We start from the raw sequence: 21,560 nt of genomic DNA on the forward strand, positions 1-21,560 counted from the left end.
AAAGGTTATTTCAAAAGTAATGAGAAAGAAGTAAGAATCGGCGGACCGAACTTGTTATACCCTCCACCGCGAGTTGTAATGAAGTAAAATGAAAAAAAATTAGTTTTCTTTCGTTTATGAGGAGGGGTTAATACCAAATTTCATCAATTTCGAATAGAACATTGTTTCTTCAAAATAGTCTGGCTTAATCCCATTTTTGTTGTTTTATTATTTTAAAACAACTAATTTATTAGTGGAAATTAGTTGTTTTCAAATAAAATTAGTTGTTTTAAAATAATAAAACAACAACAATGGGATTAAGCCAGACTATTTTCAAGAAACAAAATTGTATTAGCTATCCCAATAAAAACGACGCCACCAATGTTCTATTTGAGAAACACTGGCTCCGTTTGTATGGTTGGATGCGACAAGCTACCAACTACATTTTGTTATGTGCATTCGTCGAAACTCGACGACACAGTAATAAAAAGGTTTGGTTTGTTTCGTAGACACTTTCGTCGGAGTTGTGTTAGGTTGTCAAAGAAAAACTTCTCATCGAAGTATTTTCTTTGTACACCTTTATACTTCGAGCTGACGATTGATGTTTGGGTTTAAAAAGTTTCTTCTTGAAGAAGTTATTGAAAAATAACTTCGGTGGAGAATATCCACAAACAAGAAACAAGGGAACTGATGAGATCCAGTGGCGTGGATCGAAACTAGTCTTCCTTGCCTTACCCCTTGGCGAACAATGCCAAACCTTTTCCACTAATAAATTAGTTGTTTTAAAATAATAAAACAACAACAATGGGATTAAGACAGACTATTTTGAAGAAAAAAATTTTATCAATTTCGGTAAAAAAAAATTTGGTTAAATTTCAAAATACAGACGGACATGGTTACATCGACTTAGAATTTTACTCTGATCAAGGATATGTTTCATAAACATTTGTGCATTATGCATCTTTTCCAGTCTTTACAGTTCTATGTCTTTGCCTATTAATAATAGGGGTGTCTTTTTACCAAAGATTGTATTCCATAGCAGTTTCCAGTTCATTCAATATTAACATGGCGGTTAAAAACGCCTGAAATGGTTAACTACTTTACAGAATGTTGTTATGATATCGTAACAACAGAGCTTAACTCCATCTATTGACAAATGTTAACAATTGGGTTTTCCAATCTTTATGTATTTAAATCTTAGTTTTTAATAATTATTACTAATTATCACTTAAAAAGACACAGCTAATATTAATATTCATATTTTCGAACATTTCCTCTTAATTAAATGTTTCTGGATCTAATAGTACATGTTGTTGTATAACTAATGACAGTATTCATACGCCTAGTTGCTTATATACTTTTTAATTTACTTTAATCAATTTTATATTGTCATTAAATAATTACAAGTTCCTAATCTATAAGAAAAATTTATTAAGTTAAGTTTTCCATTTCATGGCAAAAATCAAATCATTCGTAAAATATGGACACGTAATATAATCCGATTAGCCAGTAGCGAAATTTTATAATCCGAGAAAACCGCTAAGAGCACATTGATAAAAAAGCAGAGACAAACAAAATAAATAAACGGAAATTTATGCAGACAAAATATCCTTTGGTTAGTGAGCGAAATGTCATCATGAATCCTAACAAGGGCAAAAAAGAAAACAAACAAACAAAAAGTGCACCAAATAAATTAACACACACATTCACTTTTCATACTTGTCAGAATTGATTTTGAAAAAATAAATTTCTTAATGTAATCAGGACATTCATACTAACATACATATATACCCTCCGGTTCATCTAAATCGAACCAACCAATTCTTTCTACAAATACCGTTATATCTAACGATAGGATAGGAATTGTAAAATTTATTTTTGTGGGCATGAAGAGTATATAGTAGCCGATATTTTCAATACCTAACCTGTTTGATATATGCGTTATAAAGGTACTTTTTACACGCTTTATGAGAAAATGTCAAAATATTGGAATTTTTTAATGGTTCACCAGGATAGAACCACCATAAGGATTTGCACAAATCCTTTGTCAGATGTGGGAAACTTTTACAAAAAGCTAAACGAGCGACTCGGGGCAATGTTATGGAGTTCACATTTAGAATGCTGCCTATACATATTTGGAACAATCAGTATGCACAATGGAAATTTTCAAATTACCGCACATTGTATAAGATAAATGCAGTGTTATTATCAATCAGCTCAGAATATGACACAACGGTTCATGATTTTCATTAAGATACAACATTTGAATTATAAATATTTGACAAATTATACAGCAGAGTTTTCGTTTCAAAATTTAATTCTCCAATTTCTAAAAAAAATCTTAGCGTCCACGACTATTAGCACAGATTTTCGAATGAAATATCAATTATCTTTTAATTACACAACACAAACAGTTTCAAAAGTCTGATGATTTATGGCTTACTACTATCATCACCACGAAGATTTATTGATCGTCATACATTGACAAGTGTCAGGTACTATAGTTCTTTAGATAGGTGAGTCTGGATGCATATTTGTCATTCGATAAGACCACAAAGAACATAGAAGATGACCACTCTTGATTTATGTAGATGTGTGTTGCCGTTATGTTTCGTGTGTTGTTGTCTGTTCACATCGAACCCTCTCCCATTTGTCAAATATTGAAAGAGGTTTGTGGTTTTAAACACATACACACACATATATGCAACTTTTAATATCAAATCACTTGGTGTGAGAGATTAATATAGAAAAAATTGGATTACTTTTTTCATTTTGAAAATACCATGGATTTGCCATAACTTCGTAAAGATTTGTTCAATGCAGATGATTGTTGTTAAAAGGGTATTTGATGTCAGAATTCTCGTGATTTCTAACAAAGCACAATGGTCTCAAATCCAAATTTTCTGGCCAAAACTATTTCAACGTCCATTTTGTATTGAAATTAATTATTCTTTATAATAAATGTGTACAAACCAAGAGGTCGAAATACCATATATCAGCCGAATCGTTCATAAAGTGTAGCTAAAATTCACAAAATATTATAAATAGAACGGTACTTTTATGTGAGGGTTATGACAAAAAATTGACATATTTTCAAGAAAATTATACATACTTGTTTTCTACACACTGAAACCCTTAAATATGAATTTTAAGGAAAATCGGTTGATTGATGTGCGTTTTACCGTTCTATTTCAATTGGATACTACGCACAGTCACAACAGGTATTTACAAAAAATTCTCACATCTTAAATAGAAAAATCCACTTTATTTTAAATGTGGCAAATTTGAGCAAGATTTGACTTCTGAATTTATTAATACAGACCCCCTGACAGCTTCCAAATTCGAATTGGAGGTGGACATATTTGGACATTTTTTTAAAACTTTAAATATATATAAAAAATATTTGTAAAAAATAATTTTCAATATATATAAAAACATTGATCTTATTACGCTAATTTTACAAACTTCTTCGTTCTTTTTGTGAACATTATGAAAGTACTCACTAACATGTTCCCGATTTATAATAACTTTGGTCTCACTTCTGTATATTTATGCAGTGACACAATACAACAAAAATTCTGTTTCATTTTTACATAAAAAGTGTCAACGGAAACTAACGGTATTTACAAAAACTGATTATTTTCGGTTGACTTGATGTGTTTTTTATTATTCTGCGCAAAAACCAATTAAAATTTTGAAACTTCAAAAAACTAGTTTTGGCCAAAAAATTCCAGATTGAAACCATAGTGCAATGGTGTGCGAAGCGATTAGGTTCCAAAGGTATGTATATGTTTGGATTTTATCTACTGGCAAAAAAGTGTTAAGTGTTATAAGAATGTACGATTGAAGGTGTTTCAGCTAAAAAGTCATTTGATTGTAAATCCGGTGAGGATTAAAAAGGATTAAAAGGTCACAAGTGAAAAACAACAACGTTATTCGGGCCGAACTTTTAATGCCAACCACCATGAGATAAATTTCAGTCTTTCATTTGCTAAAAGGTGTCCCAACTAAAATTTTTTTTATAGAAAATTAAAATAAGTTCATTCAAATAAGCATACAACTTAAATCTGAAAAATCTATATTATTTCGCTAAGACTAAAAACAAATTGTATGTACATCATTGTATAAGAATGAAGGAGACTAAAATTATCAGATTCACAAAGCAGGTGTTTTATGATCCCCACAATATATCGATTTAAAAACATTTGTCTCTGTAGGAATGTCATCAAATTTGCTTTCTCATTCCACTTCCAACGACGTATAATTGATAGTTTGACTCTAACTTCTTAGTTGACATATGTACACACTTTTGTACATATAATGTCACATAGTATTATTGACTGAATTTATAACGTTTTCGCAGAAGATAAAAAGAATGCGAAGGAATGGATATCGCATACAACAAAGTGGAGTATGAAAAATCAATAAAATGTTAATTTTTTTTGTCGCGAAATACATACGCACACATTTACATATGAATTATATTGTGGGTGTATTTATTATTAAATAAACATGAATGTTATAGAATAGTAATATTTAATGTGACAACAATGTATTTTTTTGTAGGTTAAAACGCAACGAATGTTTTTTTATAAAATACATCGTAGAAATAATTGTTGTGTGGTATTACAATTCAATGGAAATTTTGTGAATAAGAATGTAGAGTTATTTGCTAAGTCGATAGCGGTAAACTTCATTGCAATTCAGCAAAATGGGTTGATAATGTAGCTGTATTAACATGTGTGTATCTCTGAAGGCAAAAAAAAAAAAAAAAAAAAAAAAACTATGTGGATTAATATTTAATATTCGGGTTTATCGCATGTTTATGTTTTGAAGCACTCAAGACTTTAAGACATGGGAGCAGTATTGTGTGAGTGCAGCACAACACGAAGAGAAATTTTAAACGTTACTTACATTCTTAGCGCCGGTACATAATTGATCGTAATTCATTCACGAAAAACAGTATTTTTTAGTTCCATTTTTCTGTTGTTTTTGAAATGAGTGGGATCTCTATATTTATAGGAGGGTGATGCTTATCTTTAGGACAGGTTAGGGGATAGCAGGGAGAGACGAGGATGTCTTTAGGATTAGTTACAAATACCAGGTCAAGAAGTTTTCCCGATGTATTATAAATGTTGTTGATTTGTGATAGATCGGTGCTAAACAAAGGGTAAAAAATTATCCATTTCAGGATTATAACGCCATTGCATGTTTAGTATATTAAAATCGCCTAGAACGATCAAAATGTTGTTCGATTTTGCGGACTGACAGATTTTAAGGATTGAGGATGTGTGTTTCTTGATTGAGGAGGAATAAAAGTACAATACGAGGAACAAGTTATGTAAATAGTAAAGTAATTTAAACGAATTTTAACCAGCTACCATTTTAATTTCAGTGGATAATGGGAAAGAAATTTCTTCTGATGCAAATTGGGATGCAACAACAATGAGAACCGCCTCTGCTTTTTATACAATCTAAGCGGTCACGCCGGAAAATCTGGTACTTTTCACATAGTATTTCAGAATCATATATGGGAATTTCTGAGTGAAATCGGACAGTTATTCAAGATGAGGTTTTTGATTTCCTTTATTTTTTGCTGTGGTGATTCTGCTGATTAGCAAAACATTTTAGTATATTTTCAGATTTTTTTACTAACGGTTCTAGAGATATCGCGCCTTGAAAAAGTGAAATTCTGTAAAAACTACATGCAAAGCAATACTCATAACTTCTTTAATATTTGTCCAATTTGGAAAAAATCTTTTTTTGTATGTTTTGCTTTTTTATCAGTCATTAAATAAAAATAGCAAAAAATTTGCACAGTGGCCTTGGATGCTATTTTCGCGATTTAATATATAAAATCAATTTTTAAAGATGTTCGACCCCTTCGATTTTCTTTAAATTTTTTTGTATTAAACTACGTTCAAATACAAAAATTTTAAGTCCTATGTGGTAATGAGGTTCGAACTATTACTATTTTTTCTTAACTTTTTTAAAATTTGTCAATTCAATTTTTCCTTTATACATTTGTGCAAAATTTATTATTTTATTAAAAAAATTAAAAGTTTCATTTATAAATATTTGTTTTGATTTTATATTTATGAATTTATCTCAAACATCTTAAAAACTGCCTCATTTTTCGATTTTGAAAATGCATCAGCAAAAATTCCATTAAAGCCCACTGTGCAGAAAATATACTAAAATGTTTTGCTAATCAGCAGAATCACCACAGCGAAAAATAAAGGAAATCAAAAACCTCATTTTGAAAAAGTTTCCGATTTCACTCAGAAATCCCCATGTATATTTGCAGTTTAGCCATAATATCGTAATTAGAATCAAAACTATTTATGAATAGATGAGTTAACTTTGTGTTTAAGCCTCTAACATTTTGATATATACCAGAAATTTTATTAACAGAAGGAATGATTATTAGTTTTTATACACATGAATGAATGCACTTGTCCAAAAATGTTTTACAATCGATGAATCAGAGTTTCACCCCTTCAGAATTCGCGAACTGTTAACATATTCTATATAGTATGACTGAAATTCTTTAAAATGAAGTGTTTTAGGAGGGATCCCATAACGTCGACCATTAAAACTAATTTACGTGAAAACTGTGTTGGCATCAATGTAGAGAAATGGGTAAAAATGGGATGAAGCCAACAAGATTTTTATGTTCCCATCCGATATCTGGCTTAACCTTGCATTTTATAGACCTATGCCCAACGAAAGAATCACAGAATACTCCATGGGCAACAAGATATTCGTGCATTATTATTAGATATAACCACTGCATCCACCTAAAATTGATGCTGACATTTTGAAACCGAAATTTCGGGGTTCTTTGAATTTTGTTTTAAATACTTCGGAAGCGCATTGGGATAATATTCCAAGCTCATGATAGGATTATAGAACTCGTGATTACGTCGTTTAATGTATATTTGATGAGTGTGCTCCTTACAGTTTGCTAGTTATTGGAGTCTAAAGGCCAAAATTTGACGCGTGAATTTTCTTAAAAAACTATTTTTTGCATGTAAAATGTACAAGTGTCATTCAATTTCATTGAACCCCGCAAAACTATATTTTGAAAATTACGCGTGCTAAACAGCGATTTTCTTTAAAAATTTTTACATAAATGGAATCCTTTATACTCGATTATATTTGCGAAAATGCGTGTCATAAATTACAGAGATACGCGAGTAATATGGGTCTATAACGCAAAATAGAATGTGGAGGCACATCCGCGGTTCCAGAAGAATCTATTAGAAATAGGTGTTTATTGACGTATTTTTGATCGGCGCTAATGAAACCGGATGCGCATCAAAATCGTATGCACATTGCGCGACTTTTACCCACTTTACGGTTTTTGGCATTGTGAGATGCAACTGACGGCACACAATGGCCGCTGAGTGAAGCATAAATATTGAAAGAGATTGATTCTCTGTATCCAAAATCGGATGCGCATCAACCGATTTTAACTAATTCGCAAATAAAAAGCTTTTTAATTTTCATATTTGTGAATGATTGTAATTTCAATATTACTCTTAATTTTCTATCCTTATAAGTTACCACAATAAGCAGTTAAACTTTCGCGATGGTAAACCATATTTCTTGATGAAGTTTTAGCAGAATACATGAATTATTGTATGGGATTTTAGCAAATTAATTTAAGAACTCCCAAATATTTTTTTGCTAATTTTTTTAATCGAACCAAAAAATATATTTTGTATAATATTTTAACAACAAGATTTTTCTCTTTTGTTGTTGCTATAATATGCAATTTATAAAGCCAATGTTTATAGTTTTGGTTTCATATTTTTTATGCGTTGTCTAGATTCTGTACGTATTTTTAATTTATTTCCTAGAGGTTTAGACGGACTCTATGGTAGTATAATTTAGATTGTCTCCAAGATTTTTGTATTTTCCGCGAAAATAAAAACAAATTTTAGAAATTATGGTGTATCTACGAATGGATATCAAATGCTGGTACTGATATATGCATACATTTTCTCAATACAACAAATAAGAGATTTTTAAATATTTTTTCTTTATTAGGAAATAAAATCCGATATAAGTTTTGCGCGCATCGGTCAATTTTGTGAACGCGAACAGATTTCAAACCAGAACCTCTTTACCAAAAACCGTAGTTGTGCTCGCATTTTTTTTTTATTTTTATACCCTACACTACTATGTAGAAAGGGTATTATAAGTTTGTTTTGGGAAAAATTCATGTAACACCGCGAAATATTCGTCGGAGACCCCCAATGTGGTATACCAATCTCCATATCTCGGCGAGATAAAGCGATTTTGAGATGTGTGTCCGTCCGTCCGTCCGTCCGTCCGTGTGTCCGTCTGTCCATTATAAATTGTAATCAAACTCCAGGCCGCAATTATGGACCGATCGTCACGAAATTTGGTATGGAGGTCGGTTTCACATCAGAATAGATCGCTATTTTAATTGGTGATGATCGTGAAATATTTAGCGGGTGAAATGGACCAAAAACATAATTTTTATCCGATTTTGTAGTTGCTCTGTAGGTCGCAATAATAGTCCGATAGCCTCGAAATTTTAAATAAGATAAGAGTATATGGCAAAGAAGAAGCTTGCGATTTGAAATGGCGATCAGATGATATTTAGAGGGTTAAATGGACCACAACTTTTGTGTGAAAATTGTGAAATTTTTTTATAAACAGCTTATATCTTTATTCCTGAAAGACACATTCACCACTCGTGAGTTACATTTGGAAGACGATCTCTTGACCTTTCAATTGATGTCAATTATGTTGATGTACGTGATCAGATAACAGAGTTACAGCCTAATATATCCAGTTTTTTGTTTATAGTATAATTATAAACCCGCTAGAGGTCGCAATTATAGTTCAATAGTCACGAAATTTCGCACGTGGTAAGAGTTTAGGTAGAAGAAAATTCCTATAATTTTGAATGATGATCTGATATTATTTAGCGGGTGACATTGATCATTAATTTTGTATAAAAAATATTCAGATTTTATTTTGGGTCCATGTTTTAATTTCTGGAAGGCATATACCGGCATAGTAGCCTACATATGGAATAATAACTACTGACCTTTCCCCTGATGCAAATTGCAATAATGTGTCTGCCAGATAACGGGAATAATGCCTAATATGTAATGGGGTTTCTGTAGAGAACCATAATTTCCTCCCATGCTACCAATTGTCTTATATCATGACAGAGAAATTTTCAGTTCCGTTCATCTGGCTCTCTTACTGTCTAGCTGGCTGGTGCGCACGATAACTCCCGAACAGATCTACCGATTGGAACCAAATTTTGCACTTCGTAATTTTTGCCCAAACTTAGTTTAATTTCGAATATGGGCTACATCGGTTCACTCCTTCAACACCTCCCCCACAAAAGTTCAAAATTTGTCTGAAAAATTGTGTGAACGATAATTGTAGAAGTGCGAAATCGATTTGGTCCAAACTTTCCATATATTAGTATTCCTTCCAGATATAGATCCGGTAAGACTATATCATTCCACAACTTCAAGTATCTCCCACACAAAATTTGGAAAGGTGAAATTTAAGAGTCCTATCGAATCGTTTTGATTTTCTTCAGCAGATTGTCCTTGCGGTCCCCTTTGCGATGGTACAATTGCAGTGGCAAGTACATACCTCCAGAGATTATGGCCGAAAAGGTCCAAGAAACCCTGAAAAACAAGCAAGAAACCTAACTAAAATGGCAAATCCGGAAGATAACTCTCAAGGGGATTTTCTGATTGGTCCAAACTTTGCACATCCATCCAGTCATACATCAGGTTGGAATATGGACTATATCGGTCCCGTTCTTCGAGTACCTCCTACACAAAATTTGGGAAAAGTGCAATTTAAGGACCAGTTTCGGATCTATTTGAATTTTTTGAAGAAGGTTCTTTTCACGGTACCTATTGCAGCGGTACAATTTTTCCGGAGTAAGTCCATACTTCCTGAGATAATGGTCGAGAATTTCCAAAAAATAATTCTCAAACTTTTTCAAAAATCAGAAGTTAGATTTGGTAAAGCCTTACATTACGATACCTATATATATATATTTTTATACGGCATAATTATTGTGTTTGCTTCTTTTTTGGTCAGATGCCGTTAGCGGAGCTGATTTATAAGTACTATCTTACTTAGTGTGTAATTGAATATGAATAATTTTGGGATTTATAAATTTGTTTGCATTCAAATTATTTGAATTTCTATTCATTATTATTAGTTATTTCTATCGGTATTAAATATGTATATAACCACAACGAACTATTTTCGAAATGCCCTGGAAATCACCATTACCAAGCATATGTGAGGACGATAGGTCTTCAATAAACCCACAATCAATGTGAATTTTCCAATTTTGGCATATTGTTTAGAAATGTATAATTTAAAAAATTGTTCCACAAAATCCCAGTAGGGACAAGGGAGGGAATGAATTCATGTTATGTCATTGATATCACTGTGCAACACTGAAAATGCAAACAACTTCTAGTATGGATTTTTTGAAAGTACATATTTAGACTACAAAAATCCTAGTTGGATTTTGTCCTGTCAGATCCAGTTCGAATTTTATGGCCTCATCTAAACCGGGCTAAATCTACACCTTTTTGCATTTATCAGGCTTTTATCTCAGAAACGAATAGGAATTTGGACTTGCTGTCTTTAGCAATATTGTAGCCCTAAACTAGTAGAACTTATCTTTTGAAGAAACCACATAAGAAAATCTCCATCTAGGGCATCAAAATCTATAAAATATAGAAAATTTTACATAATTGCTGAAATTCTGGTCGGTATCGGCTAAACTATTGGGAGTTGAACCAAATAACCTTTTGCAAAAATCTTCCAAATAAAGTTCTCAACAATTCTTTAGAACATTCTGAAACTCTAAAATGCTTACTTCATGTTGTTTCAGCGGTATTTTGCATCATATCTTTTACAACACGTATTTCAAACACAGTTCACACCAACAGTTTATTCTCGCATTTCAGATTTCACATCATTATTGACATTATTATTAAATCGTCGTTGTAAAATGTACTGAAAACAACGGGATAGAGGCATTTTACAACAATGACATGTTCTGAAGAATTGTGTATTACATTCCAGGGAATATTTTTCCAAAATAAAATATAACAAGTAAGCAAAGGCTATAGTCGGACGGAGCCGACCATGTGATACCCTACACCACAACCTCTAGGAATTAGCTATGTGCAACCGCATTGCACGCTGAATGTCCGGGTATGATTCCCAGGCCTGGCCACATCAAATTTTCAACGGTGGCATAATACCCTTTTGTAATGCTGCCGATATTTCCTAATTATTTCAGCCATGAAAAACTTCTCTACAAGTGGCAACTTGTACACGCCTTTCGGATTCGGCGATAAAAATACGTCACATACACTGTGCAACATTTTTAATGTGATCTTGTGCAAACAATTCGAACTGAGGATTTTTTGAAAGTACAGACCCAAACGACAAGAAACCCTAGGTGGGTTTTGTTGTGTCAGATCCAGCTCGGCTTTTATGGCCCCATCTAAACATGGTTAAATATTGAGTTTTTAAAGAAATTCGGGCCTATATCTCTGAAACCAATGCGAATCTTCTTCTGACCTCTGAAGCAAATTTGTAGATAAGGACTAGAATAAAATATTTGGAGAAATAATGGACTCGAGAAACTACATTTATTGCCTCAAATTTCAAAATATATGCAAAAATACCACAATTTTTATACATTTCGCACCGTATCTCCAAAACCGTTAATTTTTTCTGAATATTTTATTTTGGAAAAATATTCCCTGGAATGTAATACACAACTCTTCAGAACATGTCATTGTTGTAAAATGCCTCTATCCCGTTGTTTTCAGTACATTTTACAACGACGATTTAATAATAATGTCAATAATGATGTGAAATCTGAAATGCGAGAATAAACTGTTGGTGTGAACTGTGTTTGAAATACGTGTTGTAAAAGATATGATGCAAAATACCGCTGAAACAACATGAAGTAAGCATTTTAGAGTTTCAGAATGTTCTAAAGAATTGTTGAGAACTTTATTTGGAAGATTTTTGCAAAAGGTTATTTGGTTCAACTCCCAATAGATTAGCCGATACCGACCAGAATTTCAGCAATTATGTAAAATTTTCTATATTTTATAGATTTTGATGCCCTAGATGGAGATTTTCTTATGTGGTTTCTTCAAAAGATAAGTTCTACTAGTTTAGGGCTACAATATTGCTAAAGACAGAAAGTCCAAATTCCTATTCGTTTCTGAGATAAAAGCCTGATAAATGCAAAAAGGTGTAGATTTAGCCCGGTTTAGATGAGGCCATAAAATTCGAACTGGATCTGACAGGACAAAATCCAACTAGGAATTTTGTAGTCTAAATATGTACTTTCAAAAAATCCATACTAGAAGTTGTTTGCATTTTCAGTGTTGCACAGTGATATCAATGACATAACATGAATTCATTCCCTCCCTTGTCCCTACTGGGATTTTGTGGAACAATTTTTTAAATTATACATTTCTAAACAATATGCCAAAATTGGAAAATTCACATTGATTGTGGGTTTATTGAAGACCTATCGTCCTCACATATGCTTGGTAATGGTGATTTCCAGGGCATTTCGAAAATAGTTCGTTGTGGTTATATACATATTTAATACCGATAGAAATAACTAATAATAATGAATAGAAATTCAAATAATTTGAATGCAAACAAATTTATAAATCCCAAAATTATTCATATTCAATTACACACTAAGTAAGATAGTACTTAGAAATCAGCTCCGCTAACGGCATCTGACCAAAAAAGAAGCAAACACAATAATTATGCCGTATAAAAAAATATATATATAGGTATCGTAATGTAAGGCTTTACCAAATCTAACTTCTGATTTTTGAAAAAGTTTGAGAATTATTTTTTGGAAATTCTCGACCATTATCTCAGGAAGTATGGACTTACTCCGGAAAAATTGTACCGCTGCAATAGGTACCGTGAAAAGAACCTTCTTCAAAAAATTCAAATAGATCCGAAACTGGTCCTTAAATTGCACTTTTCCCAAATTTTGTGTAGGAGGTACTCGAAGAACGGGACCGATATAGTCCATATTCCAACCTGATGTATGACTGGATGGATGTGCAAAGTTTGGACCAATCAGAAAATCCCCTTGAGAGTTATCTTCCGGATTTGCCATTTTAGTTAGGTTTCTTGCTTGTTTTTCAGGGTTTCTTGGACCTTTTCGGCCATAATCTCTGGAGGTATGTACTTGCCACTGCAATTGTACCATCGCAAAGGGGACCGCAAGGACAATCTGCTGAAGAAAATCAAAACGATTCGATAGGACTCTTAAATTTCACCTTTCCAAATTTTGTGTGGGAGATACTTGAAGTTGTGGAATGATATAGTCTTACCGGATCTATATCTGGAAGGAATACTAATATATGGAAAGTTTGGACCAAATCGATTTCGCACTTCTACAATTATCGTTCACACAATTTTTCAGACAAATTTTGAACTTTTGTGGGGGAGGTGTTGAAGGAGTGAACCGATGTAGCCCATATTCGAAATTAAACTAAGTTTGGGCAAAAATTACGAAGTGCAAAATTTGGTTCCAATCGGTAGATCTGTTCGGGAGTTATCGTGCGCACCAGCCAGCTAGACAGTAAGAGAGCCAGATGAACGGAACTGAAAATTTCTCTGTCATGATATAAGACAATTGGTAGCATGGGAGGAAATTATGGTTCTCTACAGAAACCCCATTACATATTAGGCATTATTCCCGTTATCTGGCAGACACATTATTGCAATTTGCATCAGGGGAAAGGTCAGTAGTTATTATTCCATATGTAGGCTACTATGCCGGTATATGCCTTCCAGAAATTAAAACATGGACCCAAAATAAAATCTGAATATTTTTTATACAAAATTAATGATCAATGTCACCCTCTAAATAATATCAGATCATCATTCAAAATTATAGGAATTTTCTTCTACCTAAACTCTTACCACGTGCGAAATTTCGTGACTATTGAACTATAATTGCGACCTCTAGCGGGTTTATAATTATACTATAAACAAAAAACTGGATATATTAGGCTGTAACTCTGTTATCTGATCACGTACATCAACATAATTGACATCAATTGAAAGGTCAAGAGATCGTCTTCCAAATGTAACTCACGAGTGGTGAATGTGTCTTTCAGGAATAAAGATATAAGCTGTTTATAAAAAAATTTCACAATTTTCACACAAAAGTTGTGGTCCATTTAACCCTCTAAATATCATCTGATCGCCATTTCAAATCGCAAGCTTCTTCTTTGCCATATACTCTTATCTTATTTAAAATTTCGAGGCTATCGGACTATTATTGCGACCTACAGAGCAACTACAAAATCGGATAAAAATTATGTTTTTGGTCCATTTCACCCGCTAAATATTTCACGATCATCACCAATTAAAATAGCGATCTATTCTGATGTGAAACCGACCTCCATACCAAATTTCGTGACGATCGGTCCATAATTGCGGCCTGGAGTTTGATTACAATTTATAATGGACAGACGGACACACGGACGGACGGACGGACGGACGGACGGACGGACACACATCTCAAAATCGCTTTATCTCGCCGAGATATGAAGATTGGTATACCACATTGGGGGTCTCCGACGAATATTTCGCGGTGTTACATGAATTTTTCCCAAAACAAACTTATAATACCCTTTCTACATAGTAGTGTAGGGTATAAAAATTACAAAGACAGCAAACTAAAATAAATTTTTGTATAAATGGATGTGCATTCAATTCGGACATTGAACTGACAATCTGAATAGGAACAAAACAAATAAAACATCGTAGGAGTAAATTGAATTTATTTTTCATGTTGCTCTTTTTTGGAATCTAAGAATGGTATGTTTTTGTAGAACTAAATGGAATTATGTTTTACCTTTAGTAGATAGTGGTTGCTATACCAAAACTATCTGATTTCTTACAAGGGATGTTTTGTACCTACAAAAATGTTTTGTAAATACCAAATTTCGAGAGGTACCGTTATATGGAGGCTATATCAACGAGGACCGATATATCCCATTTCCACTACCAAACATCCTAGGAAGAATAGAAACTTCTATATCAAATTACAAAGCTCTATCTTAAAAACTGATTTCTTAAAAACTGATTAAAAACTGACATCGTTATGTCGAATCGGAATTTCATGCTGATCAAGAATATGTAAACTTTATGGGGTCTCTGACGAATATTTTGATGTGTTACAAACGGAATTATTTATTTAATATTATGATTGAGGGTATGCTAAGGATATAGTAGACACCCTAGTCCAGTATACAACTTTATAATATTAAGTTCAAAACGCCCATGATTCGGCCATAACATAAAAATCGTTATGAAGACTGATATTTAAATACACTTTCAAAATGATTCTTATAAAATTATTCAAATGATGGATTGAGTCGAATGCATAATAACATGACTTATACGCTCAGGAGACCCTAATAACAGATTTATGGCCATAGTACTGATTCGAAGGTCGGACACAGCAAGTTTTTCCATGGCACTTTTAAATATGGATGTATCAAATCAAAGAGTAGATAGTATAATTTCACACTTACCTTTATAAATTTAATATGTTATTATGAAAAAAGTTATGGAGAATCTGAAAAAAGGCACAATTACATATTATAAATATGTTAAGAATTATTTAGTTATAAGTAACGTCATAATAAAATGTACAATGAATATTTGCATAAGATCGGGATTAACTTTGTGATAACTTAACTAACTTAGACAGGGTTAGTCGTTATTAATAATTCTTGTTTTAATTCTATTAATAAAGAGTTGTGAAGAAGAAGAAATAAGACACAACAAGCTGAAATAAAACAATGGTTGCAAGACTTGGAAAATAAACCAGAAACAATACTCGTGGGAATTTCATATTTGAAACTGCTGTATAAACATTCACAACAACACAATGTTAAACAAAAGGATTGTTAGCAATGTGCTCTTCTGTTAACCATCAGAAGCGGTGTTATAAAAGCAACAAATGCCAATCCACCCATAACAAATATGTCCAAAGAACTTTTAAGAAGAGTCCATTTGTTGTTGCAAAACATAGAACGTAATGCGACCTTAAAATATTTTGTTGACGAATTTTGTAGGTGCACTCACACTCATCAACAACGACTCCCAAGAACACGCACGATGTGAAATATTCCCTGTCATGTTGTTTTAAATAAAAACAAGAGAAAGTTAAACGACAATGGCATATTAAATTAAGTGAATGAAAACAAGTAGATGAGAGCACAGAATACAACAGAACCCTTTTGCTTATTTTTATGTGTACAATACTCTAATTAAAATAAAGATATTAAAGCTTTAAACCATATCAAATTGTCATAGAGATGAGTAGAGTTGGGTTAATTTGTTGGTAGTATTCACTTCAATTCGCTACTGTGTTTGGTGCTCGGTTAGTGTTGCGTTGAAAGCTATCATGGTTCTGGCATGATAATCCTTTTAGCATTTGTCATATTTAATGGAATTTACTTACAGATGTCTTCATAAACATTGAAAATAATGCTTGTATGCTTTCATAAACATGTTGGTTTTTTTATTTTTTGGTAATTTTAAAGAATTTGAAGTGACGATGCGATGCATAAGCATTTTAAAGAGTCCATATTGTAACCCTGCGTTGCTCATATCAAGACCTAACGAACCTATAACATGGTCTTATAAATACCTTGGACGCCTCACTGGTATTTAAACGTATTGCTTGACTTACTTCCTTTATGAACAATTTAAACTGTTTTCGCAATATCAACCCACACATTGACACTCTTTATACCTTCTGATTAAATGCTGTTTTTGTGGTCCCCACTCAGTGTTGCCTTCCTATTTGTTTGGTTGGTTTCGTTGGTATGGTAGATACGAATGTGCTTGTCTTTACATATACTACATACATATATGAATGTACATATATGTAAGAGCAAGAGTGATAGTTAGAATTCCCTAACAAGTGGTTGTGCGTACACTTTCATAGGTATGAGTAATGACAAAATTTATTATGGTCGACCACAGCAGAATAACAATTGTTGCTTTGCACAACAAAATTCTTTACCTCAATATAAGAGGCAGTGTGTACAGTGTACACAAAAATGATGATAAAACACAAAACTTGGAAAAATATTTACACACTCAGGATTACAGAGGATGTTCTTTTCATATGCATGTGTGATATGCATTTATGATTTAAATCTTCTGCGGCACAATCTCCGCAACAACAAATCTGTACAAACTGTGTTACAGAGGTTAGTGATTATTTTTCTCATATAATATACGGTGTTGAGAAGCATGCTGGCATCTGTTCATAAAACAAAATCAGTCATCATCGTTATCATAATTACGGGTGCTAATCACACAACGTTGATGATACTCATGCTGACAATGTTAAAATCAGAGGAAAAGAACAATAAATATTAAATGTTGGGAGAAAACGTTTGGCATTCAATCGTGGTGTGTCATATTCATACAAGTGCAGTATCATATTCATACAAATGTAGGTTTCGTTAATGATATGCAAGATTTCAAATAATATAAAACTTTTAAATTTGTAGCATAATTATACCCTACTCCACAATGTACAGTGCTGGAACTTACATGGGAAGGTGTGACAAAAATACTTCTAAATAATATATCGAACTGTTCCCAGCAAAATTAATTTGAAGTTGTTCCTTGTGAAGTAGTGATTGAATAACTTTTTTTGAAGCAGTTCACGCAGAGTCATGAAAAATGCAGTCCGTTCTTCACATTTTGACAATGTCCGATTTGAATCCATTTCATAAAATTTTCACATTTTAGAAATTTCAAAATTTTGCAAAAAGAAACTTAAAAAGACAAAGAACATAATTTGTTTCTTGTTAATTATAATAACAGCAATATGTCTGCATTCTTAAAAAGTAATTTGTATACAAAAAAATAATAAAAGTGATTTCGAACTACAGTGAGTCAATTAAGTATTTTGCCTCTTTAGAAAATTGAAAAAATGTCAATAAATTCGTTTAAAGCCATCAAATTAGTGGTCAGAAAGTCGAATATTTGTATGTAGTATGTTTGTGGATATTTTAGTATCCAATATCTGCAAGAACCGCTGCGAAAGGCTTAATGGTCTTCTAGATATTGAGAAAAATCTATAACAACATAAAATATTTTACCTCAAAAAAGTATTTTGCCTTTTACATATTTTTTGAGAAAAATACATTTTTGTTACACGATAAAGATTTTTATAGTAACCGTTGGAGATTATCACATTATACAACTGTTTCGGCACCAGTTCCACCACCTTGCGACATGTTTTCGCGGTTATTTTCTCCAATTTTCCTACATTAATTTCTTTGACAATATGTTTTATAAATTTTGGTCATTACCGACATTAATCTCTAAGAAAATCAGTGAAAAATGATTCGCCGCTACATTCAAATCCTAACAAAAGCGTAAAAAATAAATAAAAAGCTAAGATGCATCGCAAATAGTGAAAGAAATTACAGTTTGGAACTATGAAAATCAAGAACAGAGGCAAAAAAATATTTAAAAAATCGCGAAGATCCTTCCTGACCGCTTCCAAAAATTAATCTTGTCTTCAATATCAATCTCGGAACCAATGTCTTGGATGAAGTGTCCACAACGTTCCAAAATCCAAAGATATTGACGGTATTATGGCAAGAAAAAGCCATATTATTTTTTAATAAATAAGACAAAATAGATCACTTTTTATTGATATTTTCCCGCAACATGTGAGGGTCATACGATGCAAATATATTTAAATACCTTCGCCACTAAACAGCACCATTTTTAAAATCCAATTTTATAACTTCAGAGGTCTTGGCAAGGGATGATTGTTTCCCTATATTTTCCAATTATTTTCTAATGTTTTATTTGCTACATAACCATCAATATCTCTGGATTTTTGAACCTTGTGTACACTTCATCCAAGACATTGGCTCCGAGATTGATATTGAAGACAATATTAATTTTTGGAAGCGGTCAGGAAGGATCTTTGTTTGTAGCCAAAGAAGTAGTTGAATCATATGTTGTTGTGATTTATTCACTACAAAGAACTAATGCAAAATGGGTGCTTTAGAAGTAAATTAGACAGTATCCTCACTGCACCATGCCCTTGTAAAAATCATGACTTCTTTCACGTTAAAAGATGTAGTCCGAAATCACTTGCACTCATGATTTAACTACTTCTTTGGCTACAAACATTTTGCTGGGTTATTATTATCAATGGGTCATAGTGACCTAAAAACACTCTATGTAAAATATTGGGGTCCTAGGTCCAATATTTCGTGTGGTTTCCATGTAGTGAATCATTCTGAATTGAAGTATTTTACTGTTACCAACACATTTTTCAACCGAATTTGCTGTAATCCGGTACCAAGAGTTTTAAATGCATAGTAAACCTCCCTGCCAAAAATTGGTAGGTCCATTATTTGGTATACCCCCTTAATGATTTTTATATCGATTTATTTAGACAGATGTCAACCAAATATTCTAAGCGAACTCAGACTTCAGAACACCATTTTATAGAGAAATGTCATATGGGTCCACTCTCGACCACAGCCTCCATATAGGGTTACCATCTTTTCTTGGTACTTTAAAAGATTAAACCACATTTGTCTGCGGAATTACTTGTAATAATGTATTTGTGGTTCTCAGTGCTGGGAAAATCTCCACTTTTTAGCGTGGTCCAATAATAGGGTGTCCCAAAAATAAAATAAGTTATTTGTTAAAGTGAATACCCCCAAATCTTGTTTCTTTCGCGAGTTTTCATTACAGCTCTCAGTTACCATGACCATAGAAATCGCTAATAGCACAAAAAACATTATATTGAAACTAAATGTAAGAAAGGATAAAGGAGTTAAACTTTTGGTCATAACTGCCAAAACCGAAAATTTCCGCAAAAAGTCTATACAGTTTTGAAATTTACAAGCGCTAGGCTTCAATTTGGTACTAGTGGCCATTATTGCGAATTTTTGGAAAGTAAATTAAACTTTAAGGAAATTCATACATCTACATATATTAAATAATTTCATTCTGACCGATATTATAACCAACATATATGGCAACCCTTGCAATTTAGAGGAATTTTCATAACAAAAAAAAAAAAAAAAAAAAAAAAATTAAGCAAAGGCAATTTACTTAATGATTCAACTCAAGTTAGGGCGTTAATAATAGTCCTTTGTTTCATAAATTTGCTTAGATATTTTTAAATACAATTTTTTCTTCAAAACTAGTCATGTTTGTGAGGCTTTTTCTCCATAAGAATCGCGGAAAATGGAAAAAATAAGTTGAGTTTCGAAAAATTTGGAATGTTTTGAAGCAAATTGCAATTTTAAATTTTTAAAACGATGTCATGAATTTTTTGATTTTTGTCGTTGGGCGCATCCATTGTGCAATGTGGGAAGGGTATTATAAGTATATCATTTTAAATATCTCGACGAGATAAGACGATACAGAGATGTGTGTCCGTCCGTGTGCCCGTCTGTCCATTATAAACTGTAATCATACTCCAGGCTGCAATTATGGACCGATCGTCACGAAATTTGGTATGGAGGTCTGTTTCACATCAGAATAGATCGCTATTTTAATTGGTGATGATCGTGAAATATTTAGCGGGGGAAATGGACCAAACACTAAATTTTTACCCGATTTGGTAGATGCTCTGTAGGTCTCAAGTCCCAAGTCCAATCTACGGGAAATTTTGAATTAGGCTTGAGTTTATGACAAAAAAGAAGAAGCTTGCAATCCTAGAAGATGATCAGATAATATTTAGCAGGTTAAATGGACCAAAACTTTTATGTGAAAATTGTAAAAATTGTTAATGTACAGCCTGAATCTTTATTCTTGGAAGAGCCGTTTCGCCCAGTAATTTATATTTGGAAGAGGAACTCTTGACCTTTCCATTGATGTCAATTATGTTGACGGTGGTCAGATGGCAGAGTTACAGGCTAATGTATAATAAAACAAGTTTTGTTTGTTTTTATTTGTTTCCGATATTTCGGCCGTCTTCGACAGTCATCAGGGATATTTTTGGTTGTATTCAACTAGCAAACAACTTTCATCCTTTTCTATATTGAACACAATTGCCACTAATATATTTATCACATACCATCTGAAATTTAATTTAAAGTACACGCAGTTATTGATATGTTGTATGTATCTTGATCTGTATGAGGATCTACTGTTTTCCAATATAAATTCACGTTATCCGCCAAAAGATCATCAAAGTAGTGGATAGTCGGCCCCGTCCGACTATAGTCTTTTCCTATTTGTTTTCTGCTTAACTTATATAATTTCCGTATGTGTACTAAACTACCTTGTGTGCTCTCGCAATTACAAATGGGGAATACATGTCTTGTGTTTTAGTATGGAATATTACCATCCCAATTTGGCTTCCTATTTCCCTGATAACGATAACAACATGTTAATTATCCACACTTGCAAATGCACCTTACTAAAAAATAAGTTTTAAGGACCAGGATGTGCGAATTGGCACC

The 21,560-nt window shown here is 32.7% G+C and overlaps 1 protein-coding gene across 4 annotated transcripts in view; it reads right to left on the reverse strand.

Annotated features, from left to right (window-relative positions):
• sNPF (short neuropeptide F precursor) overlaps positions 1-21,560 on the reverse strand; it is a 219,454-nt gene that overhangs the window by 150,272 nt on the left and 47,622 nt on the right. For all 4 annotated transcript variants that reach the window (XM_073967928.1, XM_073967926.1, XM_073967927.1 and 1 more), the window contains exon 2: positions 15,621-15,664. The gene's annotated coding sequence lies outside the window, so the exon portion shown is untranslated. The remainder of the gene's footprint in view (positions 1-15,620; positions 15,665-21,560) is intronic.

Source organism: Musca autumnalis, unplaced genomic scaffold (assembly GCF_047663935.1).
Source record: "Musca autumnalis isolate F117 unplaced genomic scaffold, ASM4766393v1 scaffold_2, whole genome shotgun sequence".
Taxonomy (NCBI): Eukaryota; Metazoa; Arthropoda; class Insecta; order Diptera; family Muscidae; genus Musca; species Musca autumnalis.